General features: G+C 35.6%; 1 protein-coding gene across 28 annotated transcripts in view; it reads right to left on the bottom strand.

Annotated features, from left to right (window-relative positions):
• Positions 1–22,481, bottom strand: part of LOC126972211 (lysine-specific histone demethylase 1A) — a 411,187-nt gene that overhangs the window by 164,342 nt on the left and 224,364 nt on the right. The window lies entirely within an intron of this gene.

The following is a 22,481-nucleotide window of genomic DNA, read 5'->3' as shown; positions in this document are numbered from 1 at the left end:
GCATGTTTTATTTTTTAATGCTTGCTGTGTTAGTAAGCGGCAGGCCATTAATATTATGGGCTATTTGATCAACTGCAACCAATGCTAATAATTCTACCGCCGATATCGGTACTTTGAACTTCGAAATAGCCTCCTAGAGGTAGGTACATAGTACTAATCTAACTTTTCCGTGGACTAACTTTGTCAATTCGGTTTCTTCCACTCTTATCAAGTCTTTTACTGGTGTTCTCTTATTCTTGTTAATTTTGACATTCCCGATTTATCTAACTGGAGCATTAAAAATCGTTCATTTTTCGAAGGTGGGCTAAGCCACAGTTCTCTGCCACACTTAGCCGTTACACTATTCACAGCTTTTGTCTACAAACGACTTTTTAACAATATGTGATATAACTATGCTTTTAATTTAATAACGAGTATATAACATCCAACAAGGTAGCCTATTTTAAAGAAATGCTTTATCGTAGAATATCTCATTTTTCTCGACTAGAGTATTAAAGCACTACAAATTCTTAAATAATATTCTTTAGATACCTTAAACGGTTAAAACAGAAAAAGAGGTTTTAAAACGTCTGGTCAATTCTTTTCATTTATATAATCCTTTTGTTGTCAGATAAAGGATTGTGCTACTTATACACCCAGTATCTTTTTAACCAAACATTTAAACAATACAAGAGATCAATAACAATAAAAACAGTAAAAAGTTTTTTAATGGTTGGGTTTAAAGTGTAAAACTTTATCTGGGCAGGTAAATACTCTTTGTATTATGAAGAAAAAAATTTTTACAAAACTAATTTAAAAATCTATCTTAACTGAAACCAACGATCACCACTTTGCACTTTTCCGACCACTAGTGAATCTTTGGAGCTATGAACGTACACTCAATCATTGTGATTGTTATAGTCCTCCTTATTGTACCTAAATTATATTTCTGTACTTTTCCCCCGCGTATCGAGGCAGCAAGGATTTTGAGCCACTCTCTTCAACTGTATGGATTGATTTAAGGCAGGTCCTATGTATCGCCTGGCATTTTGCAAGTTTTCAAGGAACTTTCTTCCATTTACAATCAAACTATGCAATAAGCGTCTTCATGCGGTGTTTCTAGGACGAGACGACAACCGCGCGTAAATTTTTCTTAAAGGTCGGCAACGCTCCTGTGATTGCTCTGGTTTTGGAGAAGGATGATGGCTGGCATTTTACAACCGCGGGTTTCACGAGAAATCCTCGCCTCGCACAGCCACTTTGTGGAATAAATTACCTTCAAGCATAGACCATTTTCCATACGTAGACTATAGCCTGCAAAGCATCTCTTGGCCACTCCTGTTCATGTCCATGGGCGGTTGTCTCACCACATCCCATATCGTGAGACTCTTGCCCGTTTGCCTCGTCTTATAAAAAAATAAATAGAATACACCCTTCATTTGCTTTATTTATTATATTTTTCGCATAACAAATTCTATAATATATTATATTGTAACTCTCCTATATAAAATCTCATCACTCGCTTTGGGTATTTGCTACAAAAAAATCCAAAACAACAACAATAAGTTTGTACAATGAAGTACTTTTTAGTTAGGCTAATCAAATAATACTATGTACATAAAAGTCACAACACAAATGTATAATAAGGCGTGAAATTGTGAGATTACAGTAGTGACTAGATTAATAATTAATCATAAGCAGAACGCCTACGGGGCGTGGCTTTATTAAAACGTATCATTATAAAATCAACGCCGCACGACAATGGCGCAGTGATTGTAATAAACAATTTGTCTTACATCGTAGCGTAAGGAATGATCAACGCTTCGATCGTACTCGCTGATACGGCCGGCGTATTACTCTCGGATTCGAATCCATCATCGGCATCTCGGAATGTTTCATAAATAACACTGACATCCGTTCGAATGATTATTTCGACAAACATAATGGTGATCTTATAACGCTATACATAGTTGTTAAATTATTAATGATATCAAATTGTACAGATTACAAAACCTATTGTGTTATTTGAAACATACTCAAAATTTTATCTGATTAGTCGAATGGTCTCTGTGGAACCTGCCTTTCTAGAATTAGATTGCAATCATGACGTTCTAAGACAAAAATGGGACGATACCAATATCTATTTTGCAAAGTAGATATTAGAAAAAACTACATCTCCCCTCAAATCACTTCAAGGGCAAATATTTAGATATAATCAAGAGCTGAATAAAACATAAGCCGATAGCTTTAAAGAAAATAATGGAAAAGACAATATATCAAATAAGTCCAATAATATTAACGAGCAACTAATCGAACACCGTTACAATTCCGCGGCCGCAACACGTGGTAATAATTTCATTAAATTGATTTCTTGAGTGCAAAAGCTAATTGCCCACAAATAGTTTAGCTGCTACACTTGCTACTGCAGCCGAACGGCCGTGGCAGTTAATTATATCTGACCGTAGAACTGTTCGCTTGCTCTAGCTATTTATTGGCGACTAACGAAGGTTAATTATCTACATTGCTGTCGTTAGCACGCTTCCCATTTGCGTGTATATTAAAACAATTGTATCCCAAATTACTTGAAACAGGCATTTAAAAATTAACCGTGGCCTACGATCTTCGACCACGACGTAAATCAATAACAACTCTAAAGATTTAAATATTGACAGCTAAATTAACAACTTTTAAGTCTGGTCTATAGTTAATGAGATAGTGAGTGAGAACATAAAACAAGAATCGAATACTTTGTAATTATAATTTTTAAAAGATAATAAGTTTCGTTGAGTCTTTTATATTCAAAAATACACGCAAATTAGGTGTCAAGAGCTCAAAAGCGCTGGTCACAACAACTATTCATCACGCAGTCGCGCAAGCCTCGCGCTGTTCATCAATCGGAGGAGCCACTCACGAGCCATAACCATAATGTTCGCATAACTAAAGCTGTCTGAAGAAAGTTTTGATCGTATCAATCACAGTCACATGCCTAAAATAATACTCGATCACGCGGGACCGCGGTGCGTCAAGTAGCCACTTCGTATGGAGATGAGCCGATTTTGATCCCAACACCCTCGGGCAACCCGCTGCGCGCTGAGCTGAGATATTGAAGGCTAAACAATGTTCGTTATTACGCAATGTGTTATTATAATGATAATAAATAAATAAATATTGTATTATTAAAAAAAAAGAACGTCTTACACCGTCGTCACATAGCCAAAAGTTAAAACGACTACTAACTATTTGAATTTGTATACTACTGCGAGTATTACAGTAGTCAGATCTTTATTGTGTACCCGATACAAAACTGACAACCGGAATCCATGTTAATAAAATTGTAATAAAAGATTAAAATGTAAAAAAAAACACGGCACATTTAACAGGGGTTACATTATTAAATCACATCCCATGAGAATAAAATATTGTATTATGTAAATTTTCTACCGTCCCAATTTTTATTTCATTGTCGCGCGTGATTAATGGCAGAGTTTTTTTACTTGGCCTCTGCTTAACTAAGAATAACCTCGGACAAATAGCGATGTGATTGGGAAGAACTCAGAGGAAAGTCCTCTGGGAATTAATAGAAATAATCATTAGAACCTTCGAAGGATTTTAACGCTATTTCACAATATTATTCATCTGACAAATAGGAGGAAAATATAAAAAGTAAATTTTTTTCATACGTCATTGGTGTAATGAATTTTATAAGGAAGACGCACCCATAGAACTACAAAAACACAATGCAATACGAAATTCGTGTATAGTTAAGGGGCTTTCATTAAATTAAGTGTATTATAATGAACGATATATGGGTTGAATCATGATTCGGGACCAACACTCGAGTGATATTTCCGACAGGGACCGAGGGCGCATGCGTTTAATAAAATCAAAGGGATTAAGAGCATCTGCCCGGTTGTTATTCAAATCGATTGGGAACTCGTTTATCATTTTAAATAAGCTACTGCTTAGATAAACGCGAGGTGTGGTTTGTGTGCAACAAAGGAAGTCTGTATCGGTAGCCCAATTAACTAACAAGATTTATTATGGAAATTAAGAATGGAAATTAATTCTTATAATCATCTGCATTATTAATGAATTCCGAGAGAAATTGGACGTAATTAAAACTAGTAGTAGGCGTGTAATTTAACAAAAGTCGTACATATAAGCGGGGTGAAATAAAAATCCATCAGAATTTGCGAAAACTATTTTTGAATTATAAATCAGAATTAGTTAACACCGATGTAAACAATGTTTGATATAAACAGCAAAATCATTGTGATTCAACGCCGCGACGAATTCAAAATCGCAAATGATCACGAGGCATTGAAGCAAACAAACAGAGAATGTGAACGAGCTGACAACAATGAAGCAAATGGCAACCCGCAATGACGCTCCGTTTAGTGTTATCTCAAGACAAATTATAAAACAGTCAAGAGGGTGTTACAAATTACGGCGCCATTATCGATATATTTGTAAATTAGAGAATAATTGTTCAGTGCAAATCAGAGCCTTGATCTTTGGAAACAAATAAGATACTGTATTGCATTATGAAAAATACTCATTTGGCGACAGAACACAATCTACACCATCAAGAATGATGCGCTATCAATCGTGTTTATATAAGTACTTGGGAGTTTCTGAGAACGAAACAGGCACTTCACACTTACCGAACTTTAGATTTGTTAACGGTGGTTCTTATACCATCGAAATATTTTCATCATTCATATTAACTGGACTACTGCATGCAAATGTAATGTTTGCAGTAAGGAACCGCAAACCGTTGGCGAACATTTACATTCAACAAAGAGACTTAAGGGGCTAAAACAAGGGATATAACGCGATTTTTATATACTTTACAATGTTTAAATTAACGATATGTATATATGTAACGGAATCTATGAACGTTCTATACCAATATAAGGACCAATAGTTTATAATAGGTTATAGAAATGAGTGGATTTTATATTGCTACAGATCGATAAATCCATATTTAAAACTTATACCTATTATACTTTCTTGAGACGTGTTTTTTAGGTTTTGAAATATATTATTAGCCTGATTTTTTTTTTATGGAATAGGAGGACAAACGAGCGTACGGGTGTTAAGTGATCACCGCCGCCCACATTCTCTTGCAACACCAGAGGAATCACAAGAGCGTTGCCGGCTTTTAAGGAAGGTGTACGTGCTTTTTTTGAAGGTACCCATGTCGTATCGTCCCGGAAACACCGCACAAGGAAGCTCATTCCACAGCTTTGTAGTACGAGGGAGAAAGCTTCTTGAAAACCGCACTGTGGAGGATCGCCACACATCCAGATGGTGGGGATGATATCCTAACTTGTGGCGTGTCGTGCGAAGGTGAAATTCGGCGGCAGGAATCAGGTTAAACAGCTCTTCGGAACACTCCCCGTGATAAATGCGGTAGAAGACACACAATGAAGCGACGTCTCTACGCAACGCCAAGTGATCCAGCCATTCACAGAGCACTGAGTCCCCGACAATTCGAGCTGCAATGCTGATACATATAGTTTCAACACAATCTTATAGATATTAGCAGTTGAGTACTAGTAGTCCACTATATGTCATGTTTATTTGTAATGATAGAAATATTAAGAATTATTCAATCAAATGATTATGCAGCACTTGTGAATAATTAGATGCAATAAATTCTATAACCAGATTTCTTAGAGTAATAAAATCATGATCGCATGCACATGCGAGTTAAAGTCGTTGGAGGTCCAACACTCAAACATCTGTTAGAAATGTGGCTACTTGTAAACATTACGACTGCGTATAGCGTATGTCTACCATTATAGGGAAGAATAATACATAGATACGTTAATATATTCTCAATATTTCTCAAGACTTCTTCTACTTTCGACATTTTTTTGTTTTGATTAGGAAATCGTATCAAAATAAATGCAGAACTAAAAATAATTAAGTATCATTTTTGATTGGGTTACATGGATATACACATACCGCAAATATTGTCAGTCAGGCAAGGTGTTTAATTACGACATGCTTAAATTTATTTTAGAATCATAATACATAAATTAAATAGAAAAAATAATACGCAAAAACTTTAAAATAGTTCCTGTTAATAATAATGGGAATAAGGGACAACATAGATCCGCTTATGTTTAGTCTATAAGTGTAAAATTTATGGTAAATATTCTTCATATTATGAACACGATGCTCCAAATTCGTAAGACAAGAAACAATTAAGAACAATGTTTATGTCTAACAGCTGGAAACGCGACGCATCATTATAGGGTGACTTTCCGATTCTACGAAAGGGTTGAATCGATCGTCCGATAACTTCAATAATAAAAATAGTTTTGTTTCGATCAAGTTTATATGATATAGAAACTACTAGAAAGTATCCAATATTGGACTATAGTCCGTATTTGAGTAGTTTAGCAATGCGTAATCTAAATATTATGGGGCATATTATTGGTACGGTACTCTTTATAGAATGTAAGAGAGGAAAACACATGATTTCAATTTGTAAAGTTTTGCATAAAAGAGAAAGATGCTACGTAAAATATTCAAATAATAATTATGAAGTACGTGCGTATATTACATACGAACATAAACGAAATCCTATGACCCTTTGTGACAGAATGAAATAGTGTGAATAGACGATAATAACATTTCGCATATAAAACCGGGCCGCGAGCGATTTGGTACATCGCTAACGTGTTTGGACGGTGGCGGTGGCAGGAAAAAAATTACCGTTCGGACGATAGCCGGCGGCAAATCGCTCGGCAAACATTAGCTAAGCTTGCGTGAAATTGTCCATGGGACTGGGTACGCTACCATGATGTATTGTATGTGATGCTACACTAGCTAAATACAATTGCACTTCTATCGTTTGTTTACACATTTTAAAGATACATTGCTTTTGGTAGCACAATTTTATAAAACCCTTTACTTTGATTACTTGAGCCTTGTCTATCGCAGTCCTTAGAGAAAAAGTACTGTACTAGCTAGCAAATTTGTCAATTTTGGCTTTAGGCTTAAAACATTTTAATTATTCAATATTGTGAAACACAATGGAAGTAAAATTATTGAAATAAAATACGTTTCATGTTGTTGCAAAACATTCAAAACGTCGGATAAAATAAACAATGTTAAATTTCCACATTCATTAAATTTTCAGTTCAGTTTTAATTACACTCGTTTTAATCCATTTAAAGATATTACTTATATTAAAATTTTAGACAGATATCATTATTATTTAAAAAATCTGTTGCCTTATTTAAATGAACAAGCTTTTATTTACCTCCAATTAAAATTAACTTTAAGTGTAACATACGTACCTTGTTACAACCATCAGCATAACTCACAAACTCGAGCTGTTATTATGTAATCAAATAATTCCTTCGTAATGAATCATCGAACCGTCTACTAACAAAGAACAAACAAATCACATTTTAAACGTGGAAATGCCCACGGGCTGAACTACATGAGATAGCGTTATATAGACGAATAATACAAGGAGTTCGTATGTTTAAAAATCTTCTTGCTACATTCATGGACTCAATGCAAAAAATAAAATAATTTAAATTTGGAACGCTGTCTCGATATCTAAAGGCAACTGAGAAAGGAAAACACTGAGCTAAAGTGACGCAGCCGCATTGGCCTTATAGGTATATGAAATATAATTTAATAAATAATTGAGAAATATAATTGGAACGTATTTATTATTATTACAAAACATTACTGATACAATCAATCAACAAAAAAAAAGCACGCTGATATTCTTGCGCGCCCGTTCTTCTCAGGTCTGAGGTAGTCTATATTGAATGGGTGGTAGTTTTTGACGTTCAATAAGTGATTTTGACTATTTTGAATAAAAAATTGAATTTGAAATTCGCGAGCAATACTAATCAATAACAAAGCAGATGTTAAATTTTTCATGAAATAATTATTTAAGACAGGAGAAGTACATAATAAATTAACCTACTTGATTCTTTATTATTATTATTCAAATTCAAATATTTTTATTCAAAATAGGATTCAAATATTATCTTTTTTTTAAATATGGATTATGATGTATTATCGAACAATAAAGATTTATAATTAAAAAGTCTGAGGGTGTTCGCTTCATTCCCAGTCTGTGGTATCACTGAGAAAATCATTTATGGTATAGTAACCTTTCCCACACAAACGTTTTTTAACAATTCTTTTAAATTTCGTAGCACATTTGTTTTGTACATTTTCTGGGATCATATTTCGCATGAGATAAAGTTTACGGAATAGAAAGACAAGTAAGCATGCAAGTGATCATCGCGTCATTAAAACATATAGAATATGTTTGACTATATAGGATTGTGTAAAGTTAATGTGCTAAACTACGATAGAAAAACAAGATGAAGAGATGCCTTTTGTCACTGCAGGTATTGCTCAATGCAATATCACAAAACAAAATCGTGGGAAATGTACATCGAGTCAAAAGTGCGTCGCACACGGCAAACGCACATCTGCAAAAAGATATATCTTATTTCGCGATTTCATTGCTAAAAAAGAGCCGAAAGGGAATCATTGAGCCAATAACGATTGCTCTCCCCGATCGCAGAGTGTTCAATTCAATCCTTTGTCGCGGCAATTTGATTAAATTGTAAGGAGCCGCAATCAGATGCTAAAGGGTCGACACCGGCGGAAGTATCGCGTTTACAAATGGAGGACCGACTTGTATTGTCATTTTCCTCCTGCAATAGCCTAGCTGCAGGCAATCGTACCCGGATGCCATGCGGCAGCGTACACTTGCTGCCGAAATTGTACACCCTACTATAATGGAAGTGCTTGAGATTGAGTGTCATTCATATGTGTGAAAACATTTTTACAATCATATTTTATTAGCGCTCTTTCGAGGCGTTATCTAAGCTTAGGTGGTTACAATTACAGAGAAGCCTGTCCAAATGTAGCAAACTCCAAACTGATGTAGCAAATTTATTTTTGAAATTAACGTTTGAAATTTATAAAACATAGACCCGTGGAAAATGGGCTCACTTAAGGAATCTAATTGCGGAAACAGGAGCCGCCTTACTATAAAACATAGATCTACAGATTTTATTAATACACTCATCATAGATACAAAATAATAAAATATAAATCACGGAGTAAGATCAATTTATCAAAAGGTTTCCAGTTCATGTAAGAACATACTAAGAGTATTTAGAATGGTCTTGAAAATTTAGCGCATAATTGGCCTAAAATCGACAGAACAACAAAAACTTTAAATAAAATGTGAGCACATTGATGGTAAAAGAATTTGAGACAAAACGGAGACCGACCATTTATCTAGAGTTAAAAAATAAAAGGTAAGCACTCGTATAAAATACCCTTCACTCAAACAACACAGCAAAACGAAAGCAAAAGTTAGCCAAGTTTATCTTAAATCCAAAAGAATTAACACCGAGCGATGTGCAAATGAGTACTAATTCAGGTAGAGTATTCGCGACGGGGGATGACGCATCTAATTTGTGGGCGCGACGCCGTCTGCCGCGATTTATATAAAACGAAATTTCGTTGTCACACTCCCCGCTGGGCGGACATCAATAATTTGTCCAAGGGCTAGATTGAACTGCCAGAAAACCGATTAAGTTGAGACTCCTGACAAATTCTGTTTTTATTATGAAAGTAAGTAATTGTTCTCCTTTAGATTCATGCTAAAGCATCTGTGCCTCAGTTTAAGCTATTCAGTTACAAATAAGAAGTGCACTAAAATATGTTTAAAATTCTGCAAGTCATCAGTGAGGATGAAATAGTGTTAATATAATTTCGTATCAAGAATAATATAATTTATTGTAGCATTACTTTCTTCAGTTATTGTTTCTTAAACTAATTTTTAAATTAAATAACATATGCATTTAACAATTGATACCCTACTATAACAACTAATCATAAACCTACCTACATTTACCTGCTAGAAAGTAACACCTGAATTCTAACATATGTGTTATAAAAATGCAACATAATCGCCGAATACGTGTATTAAGAGAATAACAAAAGGAATGAACATTCGGAATTTCGTATTCATTATTAGTGGTATTCATTTAGAAGGCGCGTCATGTCAAGTACGACAGAATTCATTAGCGCTGCGTCACGGCGCGTCATCTCAGCTTATTATTCGCGCGGTTAATTACCACCACAAAACTGGGTAACAGTATCAAACTTAATCGATTCACGTCAAAACACGAGACGGGAAATGTTCACGAAAGTTATGGATTAACGGCGATGTTCACAAACAATGATCGAGACGGCTCGAAAACTCGAATTTTCTCATTCAATGGAATCTCTTGGTGCTAATTGTCCCGTGTTTTACATAAATAATGACTTTTCTAACTTCAATGTATTTTATTTAACAGGACAAAATTTTATAAAAATATTCAGGTAGCATATACTTCATACCCATAAACTATAAAATAATCGAGAGAACAGCTACAATACTGTAACGACGCGTGAGTCCTCCCTCACACGCGGGATCGTTGTAATTAAAACAATATATTAAATTCTGTTACTTTTATATTCTTATTGTTCCATTTTCTATTAAATATTAATATTAATAATATATCTCTATATCTGTTCTTATTCGATTGTCTTCTCATTCGCATCAATATTCAAATCTAATTCTTTAGCTTGGCGGCCAACCATAGAACAATGAGTTCTTATATGCGGATAAGCACTCCTTGTTATAATACCAACTTCAAACACATAGATGATCTTGAACTAATAACTCTATCACGGATTAACTCTCACCAAGTTTATGTCTAGCATAACACAATAGCAAGTAACTTGTAGCATCACAGACAGCTGCTTTTTAGAATTAGATACCGGCTGCTGTATTCCAAAACCGATAGGAGGTTAAGGATCTACAAGCTTATACCTCTGGTAATGAAATCATTAATGTGAGAAGGTTTTCATTTATTATCTGGTGACCTTCTTGCCATTTCGTCAGCCGCCGATGGACAACCACATTACCAGAGCTGAAGAAGCTTCCTTGGGCATTATGTTCCGAACACAATACCCAAGCAAGATGCTTACATGAAGGTCCCTATGTCGTATCCGTGCGTGAATACAGCAACCGGATGATTCCACTATTTGGCTGTGCAAGGTAAAAATTGTATTGGGAAAAATTTAGACTATTTTGTGATGAAAAATAATAATTATTTTTCAATTTCCTCGATCCTATTTACTATGCCATTTTCATCACGCAATGAAAATGTATTTTTCAGTGACAAAATGGTTACCGCATCGCCACAAACATGAAATATAAATAATAATTTTCCACTTCGCTTCGGCGGAGCTATTTATTACCGCAAATCCTACGTAGGCCTCAGACTATTAATTTTCTCGGCTCTTCTCTTAAATGCGGCTAAATAATAGGAAGGCACGAACAGATGACAACGATAGTGATGTATTGAATTACAATTATCATATCGACTTCGATCTGGAGGGCTCTGAGGGTCGATAAAATGGGCAGCTGAAGCGCTTGGAAATAAAACGACACCTTTAATGAGCCAAGCGGATCAGAATGTGAGAAACGCATAGACGGGTAGCATGATATCTTGTTTAAGAATCACAGAATTATTTTATGTCTGGAATAGGCGCGTCTTATCATCTCATGTGTTTTATTGTAATTTATTATTTCTATGTTATTTGTTTAAGTGTTGAAGTTAATTTATACATGACCTCAGATATCTACAAAAAGTAAAAAAAAAATACGAAATACAAAATTTTTTGTACAATTTGGCTAATATTGATGATTTTAAAGTGGAGCAAGATCGGCATATCAGTAGTTACGATATAGCTAGAGAACATTTTTAAATGAAAATAAGGGACGAGACGAGCCGGACGTTCAGCCGATGGTAACTGATACGCCCTGCCCATTACAATGCAGTGCCGCTCAGGGTTCTTGAAAGACCCAAAAACACTGACCGGCACTACAACTGCGCTCGTCACCTTGAGACGTGAAGATGTTAAGTCTCGTTTGCACAGTAATTTCACTAGCTACGGCGCACTTCTAACCGAAACACAATAATGCATACACTATTTCACGGCAGAAATTGTGCCGTTGTGGTATCCATGATCTTGCCGGCAGCCTGTGCAAAGGTAAATTAATAGTAATAATAGGTGTACAAAATAAATAAATATGGCCCTTTATCATGACAACGCTAGGCCACACATATATTAATTATTATTCTTTATAATCTTATTAATACATCTCAGATTTCTACCTGTTTTGGTATCTTCAGACTTCAGTATTGTTTAGGTACTTCAAAGGAGGACTGCCAAAATTACTTTTCGTTTTTTTTTTGATCAGAAATATCTTGAGTTATCATATAAAATGCAAAGAAACCTTTTGCAAACCTGTTGTAATTATAAAAGTGTATTAAATAAATGATAATACATTATACTCCGACTGAATGCGTTCTCTTAGTCGACTCGAGCATGCAAAAAAATTGCACGCGATAGCGAATGATTTCATGTTTGACAAATCTATACCTCAAATGTATTAATATAAATATATACCTAATGTAGATTTTCATTGTGCTCATGTTTACGATAGTCAACCAAAAACAAGACCCAGCGCTGAGCTTGAAAGGTGGAAGTGACAAAACCTGTGACGGTCAATTGACACAAGTCAGTAAAGCCACGCGTGAGAATATTTGAACAAATAACCCCTTGGTTTATTCTAGCACCGGTAATGAATCATTACTTTAACGGTCACCAAACACTTGGGAATATCGAATACCTTGCCACGTCCGTTGACCTCATGATATTTACATAAATAACCAACTATGACATACGAGAGACTACACACTCACCAATTATCAGAACTGAAATATCATATTTTTCGAACAAAACATCAATATTATTCATATCAATATGGTTGTATTATACGGAATAGCCGCTAATAATGTTGTAATTTGATATTAGCGGATGGTGTAAAACCATCCAAAACCATCCGTGGTCGCAAATAATGAATAATTTAAATATTTCAATGTGTTAAATGGTCAATTTGATCACTCGTATATGAAGTTACCGTTATATGGTGTTCACATATGGAGCAGGAATTTAAAATATTATTTATTGAACAGTATTTGATAAAATTCATGATATAAATATACATAATTATAGGCATTTAACCTTTTATGGGTATTGTATCATAATATTGTACATTTAAATATTTTTTGCTACTGGTAAATTTATTTCTGTCCAGATGAACATCATCCATGGTAAAGTTTAACATATATCAGGCGATTCACAAGTGTCATATAATAATTCAAAAATTAAGTAATTAAATTAATTAAGAAAATCCTAAGAGTCGTACATGGGAAACGTATTAATATTTCACAAAAAGTACATTGTGGAGATTCGTGCTTGGAATGAAATATTTCTTGAAAAAAGTTTCTTATTAACCCATTTATAAATATAGACGTATATCCTGAAGACGAGTACATTGAGCTTTTAAGGTGAACAAGGGAACATTCTGCGGTTTCCTGGATGGTATATTCAGTGCTTTTCTTTGTAACATCACCCCACGCGACGCTGATCATCGCCGGGGTATACAAACTCATAATTTGTTTAACGACACCGTTTAAATTCACAAAAAATTGTACTCATTATATACCACGCACATGTCTTTTTGAACTTGCCGTAAGAATGTGTTGAATAATAGTCAGCCTAGCCTCTGGTGAGAAATAGATTCGGAAATCGATGGGTGCGTTATTACAAACACCGCAACTTAATCATTCGACGATAATTGCCTTCATAAAAGTAGAAAAAACAAATAACTTTTTCTTATTACGTGGTCTGAACACTGGTTACTACTTCTTATTTCATTCACAATATAAACTGCTCAAAAAAGGAGCAAATAGACATTTTGTAAAGGTAATCTTTAAATATCTAATCAATCTATTACATAGCCAGTGCTTTAATAATAGTTGTACAGGAAGGAAACTAAGGAACTCATTTATTTCACAACTAGCTTTTACCCGCGACTTCGTGCGCGCGAAACTTTGGGCAGCATTTTTTATTGGTAATATACTCACTTTGTAAATAATACACTACAAACTGCTGTGGTTAATACATTTTTATAAGCTACCAACAATAGGACTTTCATGCCCTTTTTTCACCCCACACAGGGCTATATTTTAGAAACGCTAGAACAAATATTTATTTATTTCTTATCAAGTGCCTAAATACAAAGTTCCATTGTATTATCTTCGATAGTGACGAACATTCATACAAATTTCAACCCCCTATTTCAACCTCGCCAAGCTTTTATTCGCGATAAAATGTAGCCTATGGCCTTCAGGTTTCTAGGTTCTGTTGTTTTTTTTATTTTTTTTCATGGAATAGGAGGACAAACGAGCGTACGGGTCACCTGGTGTTAAGTGATCACCGCCGCCCACAGTCTCTTGCAACACCAGAGGAATCACAAGAGCGTTGCCGGCCTTTAAGGAAGGTGTACGCGCTGTTTTTGAAGGTACCCATGTCGTATCGTCCCGGAAACACCGCACAAGGAAGCTCATTCCACAGCTTAGTAGTACGAGGAAGAAAGTTCCTTGAAAACCGCACTGTGGAGGACCGCCACACATCCAGATGGTGGGGATGATATCCTAATTTGTGGCGTGTCGTGCGAAGGTTTAAGCGTGAAAGCGTAACAAACAAACTTACATTCACATTTATAATATTAGTAATGATAAGGATTACGTAGCGCTGCCTTGGTGTGGCTATGTGATGAAATATAGTAAAAATATTCAAACAATTCGAGTATATCAACAATAACGCTACTAAGATAATACATGCATCTTATTAATGCATAGACATCCGAACTTAAGATGTATATAATTATAGATGGAGGTAATTTGTAACGCACGCAATTAAGATGTCGTCGTGGTGCCAAGATTTATAAGTGGCAATAATACGTGTGTTTAATTTTAACACGAATATTAATCAGAACTTGTATCTTAATAGTGAAGGCAACAATAGTTTAATAACGGTTAATGACATGAGGCATTGCATGTCTACATAGTTCACGTATAACACACTTCGTCCTACACTCTGTGTGGACGTATGGAACATGAATAGGATAAAGTATAGTAATCTATATACTAGCAGCTACCTGCGACGTCGTCCACGTGGATTACCAGTGGGAGGCTCCTTTGCACAGGATGCTGGCTAGATTATGGGTACCACAACGGCGCCTATTTCAGCCGTGAAGCAGTTATGTGTAAACATTACTGTGTTTCGGTCTGAACGGCGTCGTAGGTAGTGAAATTACTGGGCAAATGAGACTTAACATCTTATGTCTCAAGGCGACGAACATAACGGTATGCCTCTCAGAAATTTTGGGTTTTTAAAAATCCTGAGCGGCACTGCGTTCTAATAATGGGCCAGCTGAACGTCCTGCTCGTCTCGTCCCTTATTTTCATTAAAAAAAAAATGCTATTAGCAGCAAAATGCTGCATATAGCGTGATAATATATAGCCTATCTGACAAAGTTTAATATATAATAATAAATAATAGGATAAGAGCTTTCCACCTATGTTATACTTATCACGATATCTCTGGAACATCTGGCCAGATAAGAATGTATTTTATGAAATTTCACACGCAAAAAAATCTTATATTTAAACTATAGCATTTATACATATAATTTCAACTTTCAGACATATTTCAATCATAACACTGGGCTAATAACTCATTCTTGGGGAAATATATACTAACATATACCAAACTCCCAGATCATGTAACTGAATTTTCGTTACATAAATTCAAGCTTCATAGTAAGAAAACTTTAATGAAGAAAGCGTTTTATAAAGTTCAGGAACAAGGCCTCCGGTATCTCTTAATCCGATGCCATCAAAATTGACTTTCATAAGTGTACAAATTGTACCGAATTGAATAAATAAATTTCATTTCGATATAATATAATCAATACCCATGTCGTATCGTCCCGGAAAGACGGCACAAGGAAGCTTTGTAGTACGTGGAAGAAATCTCCTTGAAAACCGCACTGTGGAGGACACACCACACATCCAGATGATATCCTATATATTTATTCTAATTATACCTGTGGGAGGCTCCTTTGCACAGGAAGCCGGCTAGATTATGGGTACCACAACAGTGACAATTTCCGCCGTGAAGCAGTAATGTGTAAACATTACTGTGTTTCTGTCTGAAGGGCGCAGTAGCTAGTGAAATTACTGGGTAAATGAGACTCAACATCTTATGTCTCGAGGTGACGCAATTGTAGTGCCGCTCTGAATTTTTGGGTTTTTTCAAGAATCCTGAGAGGCACTGCATTGTAATGGGTAGGGCGTATCAATTACCATCTGAGCTGAACGTTCTGCTCGTCTCGTCCCTTATTTTCATTAAAAACAAATCCTAATTTGTGGCGTGTCGTGCAAAGGTGGTATTCGGCGGCAGGAATCAGGTGAAACAGCTCTTAGTAATACTCCCCGTAATACATGCGGTAGAAGACAGACACACTATAAAGCGACGTCTCTACTCAACGCCAATTAATAATATATTAAAGGTTAAGTTCAAAAATAAGCAAGCAATAAGTTCCAAACAATGTGGATATTACGCACATTCAATTATCAGATCATGGATGTAGTAGTAAAGTCACGTATGACAATATTTTGCAATCAATACTTTGTATAAATCACACACTTGTCATACAACTGCAAACAATATTTAGCGCGCAAGCTGATTTCACATCTTAAAGTTTTCCAGCTCTGAACATGTCCACTTAATATGTCTTAAAATCTACAACATAGACGTGAACAAAACAATGACATGTCACTAAGTGCTCTCATATGGAACAAATATTTGTACAAATACAGAGCACTCAACCATGTCGAGTTCAGACAAACAGAGCCAGTGAGAACGGCGTCGGCTGGCCTGATTTCGTTAGGTGTACGAGGGAATTGCTAAAACAAAGTCGAAACACGAACAAATTCATTTGTTCAAGCGATTCGGTACCTGTGCCATGCTCAATGATAGCACTGAAATGAAATAGCACTGCAGTGAAATATAGGCGCAGAAACAATAGGACTGTTTCAGTACTCAGCAGTGGATTTTAGGTTACTACTGCATACTGCATTAGTGTTTAACCGTTGCTCAATATCAACGCGGTACAATAACAGTTATAGGCACATGAAACACTCTAACTTTAAGGTCCGTATTTTCATGTCACTTTGCGACTGTAATCCTGAGTCCGTATTTCCGGAGGCTTCTCAATACTTACCCTTTTGATGTGTATTTTGTTTCTTTTATGCACAGCAATGTAGACTGTCACAAAACACACTTGATCGCAGATTACGTATTGAGAGACCTTCAGTAATACAGGTATGTCTCAGGCTGACAGACGCAATACGATGTGTGTGCCTTAGAATTATGTGAAACAATTTAGATCATAATATGGCCACTTAAGGTTAGGGACCAAACCAACGGCCTTGAGCTGAGCTAGGTTACCACTCTCGCACAAGATCGCCATAGTTTTAATTCAGAATTAGAAGCATTTTTAATTTATTACAAACATAATACTATTTTCTTTACAAAACTATTTCATGGTTAAAAGTATTGGTGTACAATTAATAAACTGCAAACATTATAAGCAAGTATTTTGTTGAAATAAAAAAAAAAACACCCGTATCATAAGAATCACTGAAAAAAATTTATAGAAATAAATATCTTAACTGTTGCTTCTCAAGATATTCTTGATAGTGTTATAAGTAAGTACATAGGCACATTAGTGAACTAGCTAGAAACTGTCATAACCTTACGGTTAACACCAGGCAACACACATACACTTATTATGCCTACTACTCGGCTAAGTCGAGTTAGTAAGTCTTTTGTTGGGGATCTATATTCTTTTACACGATCCCAGAAATAGTTCAAAACAATTGTGTAACGAAATTCAAAATAATCGTTAAAAAACGTTTGTGCAAGGTTACTATAACATATTAAATGACTTTTAAATGATATCACAGATTGGGAATGGAGCAACCACCTGTTAAATACATTAAATTTATTGTATGATATTACATACCATACATACTATAATATTACAAGTACATATATTCTTATGAAAAAAAGAAGCCCGTTGAGATTCATATTCCATTTTGAATAAAAATATTTTAATTTGAATATCTGGTATAAAAAAGTCGATATTGTATTATGATTTGTGATGATTTGCGATTTAAGAACGGACATCGTAATCTGAGGTTTCCAAAACCTACACCTAACAAAATAATACCCAGCGTATGTTGCTTTTGGTTTTGATTAACGTGATATAAAAATGAAGCAACCGTTATATGAGAAAAAGTGGCGGAACGAATATGGCGTTCATCAATATCATTAATGAGTGATAGGCCCTGCCCATCATAATGTTAGGAAGTGGTTTAAGTGAAAAGGAAATGGAACAAGAGGACCAAAGAGTGATAAGGAATATGAGAAGGTTCTGGGTAATTGAATAAACCTTAATTGGTACCAGCAAAAGAGCCAACAGAATGCAACGAAAACAACAATAAACTCGTGCACGTCACGGCGTCGCTCCGGACACTGACATATTATGTATTTTAGTGCATATAATATAATAATAATAATAATAATAATAATGTGTACACTGATGTTCTTATCTACTCCTGCCGGTACATAATACTGTCACGGCACAGTCTTGATGTGTGTTTTAAAGCTGATTAAAATATGTTGTCGAAATATGAAACAAAACTGAAAAATAAAGCAGCTGAAGTGAGAACTAGTCTGGTAACAGAAGAGCTACATAAAACATTTCATGCCGTAATCGAATATAATACACATGTTATAACTTATTCAAAGCGAAAGCAAACAAAAGTGAAACTCGATAGACATAGGTGGTCTTCGTGACTTATTCCATACATCGGCATGTCTCGACTACAATAAAAGTACATACAGAGTTCTCGCGTTCCTCAAGGGAAGGTACGCAATAGCGCTCAATTCTCAAGAAAACAACAATAATTCAAAGCGATGCACTCAGTCCTCTCTCTTCCTTCCTTCCGGACAATTTCTATTACCATATAGACGTACTTTTCAATTCTTTTCCATTAAACTTGCCGCGTCGCAGTGCTTTCTATTGCCGGCTTGAGAGGAAAGATGTTGGTTTTATACGGAGATGTTTTCAAATATTCTTATTTTAATAAAGTGAATTGTACCTATAACATCTACATTAGCTATTGTTAAGGTAAATTTCTACAGACATATCTACATTATATTATTATTATTGACGAGTACACTTACACAATAAAAATGTAATTTCTAATAATTATCAAGAAGATTTATTTTAGGAATAATAAATTTAGGATGACAAAATATCTTCTTTTTTTTTGAGAAAGGATTAAAATACATGACAGTTTGCCACAATAACAATTATTCATAACCATAATATGGACAACAATATGAAGTTTATCTATGAAACAAACAATCAAAAAGCATTCTTCGTATAACAAAGAGTGCCGATTGAGAATCGGTAGCCTCGGGGTTGATCCGTATAACAAAAATACATAAGGACTATTTTATACAATACACATCCTATTCAGAATTGAATTGAAAAGTTTTGAGAAAAAATATGTATATCAAACAAGAGATGGGCTCCACGCGATAAGTGAGCGGAGTCTATTATTACCCTTTTCAATCCGTTTCCTTGTACATTCACCATAAAAGCATAGCACCTTGTGAAGACTGCTTTATTATACACCACTAAGTAATAGATGAAATATTATACTAGCACAGTGTGTGCGATGGGTGTTGCTCTATATCGAGTGCGATTCAAATCAAATGAAAAACAAGATCTAAGATCAAACTTCTTATAAAAAGTTTTTGAATTTGAATTTTACTTATATTCATGTCACCCATAATATAACCGAGCAGTTTTGGGTGTCCACAGTGCATTTGAGGCTGAGGCTACGTTAGGGTTCGTGGTTATAATGATAGAGCTGTCAAAACAAAGATATTAAGAGAATCGATTGTAACTTGACTAAATCGTCAGGTCTCTCGACAATATCATACAACACATTTTCAACATAAACCCAACCAGATTCCTGCCGCAGAATTCTTCGATACCATCGGTATTCGGGGCGATCATCGACAGTTCGGTTTTCAACTTTCTGACTTATACTACAAGCAAACCGTGGAATGAGCTTGCATACGCAGTGTCTCAGGAGCAGGATACGGCGTGGGGACTTTAAAAAAAAGCGTGTACACTTTTCTAAAAGTTCAACATCGCTTTTGTAAATCCTCTGGTGTTGCAGAATGTTGGTGACGGTTATCACTTCACACCAGGTGACTCGTACGCTAATTTGACCTCTTTCGTAAAAGAAATCTTCCGTCTAGTAGGAATATTTAATTATTAAAGTACGAAACGAACGAAACCAGCAATATATGAGAGCCGCGTAGTCTCATTTCAGCCAAACGAGTAGTTAAAATAAATATTCCCTAATTACGATGTTAAAAAAATGCCGTAAGCAGCCCATTGGCTATAATGATAACAGGGTTTATAGTACTGCGATGATAATATTGTGGCCGATTTAAGTCAAAAAGTATTTATTTAGCTCTGGAGTTAGGCATGAGAGTTTCAACATCAACATTAAGGTCGGGCACAGCGTCTCATCAGTGAGGTAATTCATGTGTTGCCGTAGCGAACTTTGCAAGCACGAATCGCGGCTCACGATCGGACCCCGTGATCGAAACACATCCACTTACATTCCCTATTACCATAAAAGGTTTACCGTATGACGACTCTTTTAAGTCTACGAATTCGTTAGTACACGATACTGCATACATTGTCATAACATTTGTTCGTACATTGCGACATGATATTCGCCCGTCGGTTGTCGATCGGTAAAAAATGAACACATCACGTGTTTCGTGACCGTCTATCTAGAGGAGGCAGTCGATAGTCATCAGATCAAAAATATATGGGAAAGGTTTTTTAGTAGGACGTATCAAATGAGATGTTGGGTGATCAGTCAATAGGTAGAGTCCGTGATAATCGCGGACGACATAAGTAGGCTTGCGAGCAGAGGCACGCATCATTTGCCGGGCGTCCGGCGCGATTAGCTCCGGCGCGTTGACATGGGTCCCTCGCGGCCGTATGTTATTACCAACTGAGTACCGTTTCCAACTAATGAAATGTTTTGTGACCCTCACTGACTAATTGCTATTTGTTTCTTAGCTATGTTATCATTTTGAACGATCCATATAGTATTAAGTAAGTCTTTGTCTAGTAAATAGTTAAATATGGCGATGGAGCGATTGCCGGTCTGTTTCAAGCTCATGTGCAGGCACTGCTTAGAGTAACGTCTTGTCGCTCCAGTTATTGCGAAATCTGCTTTTATTTACAATAAATTAGCAATCTCTACAGTTTTTGCCCGCCTCATGCTCTACTCTAGATAGACCACCGTGCGTCAATCTCGCAACAAAAAAAAATCTTAAACCCTAAAGTAAAAGTGGATTCCAATCAAAGTAGAATGTTTTTTAGAACAGGAAATTTATAAAATATATATCATATTTGTTTAATATCTTTTTGAATAAGTTTCTATATAATAATAATAATATTGACACACTTTTACACAAATTATCTTTCCCCAAACTAGGCGAGGCATGCATTATGGATAAACAACGATATATTTAATACAACACATACCTAGATATATTATAATATATATAGATATATTATAACAGATGTCCATATTAATAAATGCTTGCACTAACCTTCAGGATTCAAGCCTTCTCCCTACCCTTAGGATGATCCCTTTTGCTGTTTGTTATCAGGTTTATAAAAGTCGATGAATACCCTGTTAGAATCATCACCGTCAATTATAATCAATGAGATTCTCTTAATTCATATAAATTAAATACCTTTACTATTGTTATGATATAAATAATCAACGAAATGTCAGTCGAACGGTTAGCTGAGTTGGAAGAGCGCTCGCCCGGAACGCGAGAGGTCGCAGGTTCGAGTCCCACTTCGTTCATACATTTTGTTTTCAAATTTGATTTGTGTAATTAATCCCAGAAGTGAGGGTTATCACTTTCAAACATTACAAATTCCTTACATTTACAAGAGCAACATCTCAAGTCAATTTCCTAATATGAAAATATTGGGGTTACCAGTGCCGAAATAAACTTGTATTATTTTATAGATAATAAATTCTCCTGCAACACCTCCAGAGGAATCACAGGAGGTTGACGGCCCTTTAAAAAGTGTACGTGCTATTTTTAAGGTACCCAGTTTTTCAGTTTAATCGTCAAAAGTTGAGTCGTTTATGCGCGATAAACACTAAAAAAACTCTTCTACAACATTTCTCTCGATGTCTTGCCTAGTATCGGATTATCGTGTCCGAAACATTTGAAAGCCCGTAAAGCAGATCTACACACACTACGTACACTGTTGACGGCTCCAGTGCTTAGCGTGCATCGGTTCGTTCAGTTTCTTCTAACGCATCACGAGG

The sequence above is a fragment of the Leptidea sinapis genome, chromosome 25 (assembly GCF_905404315.1).
Source record: "Leptidea sinapis chromosome 25, ilLepSina1.1, whole genome shotgun sequence".
NCBI lineage: Eukaryota > Metazoa > Arthropoda > Insecta > Lepidoptera > Pieridae > Leptidea > Leptidea sinapis.
Note: the sequence above shows the minus strand (reverse complement) of the source record. Positions and strands in the feature narration are given on the sequence as shown.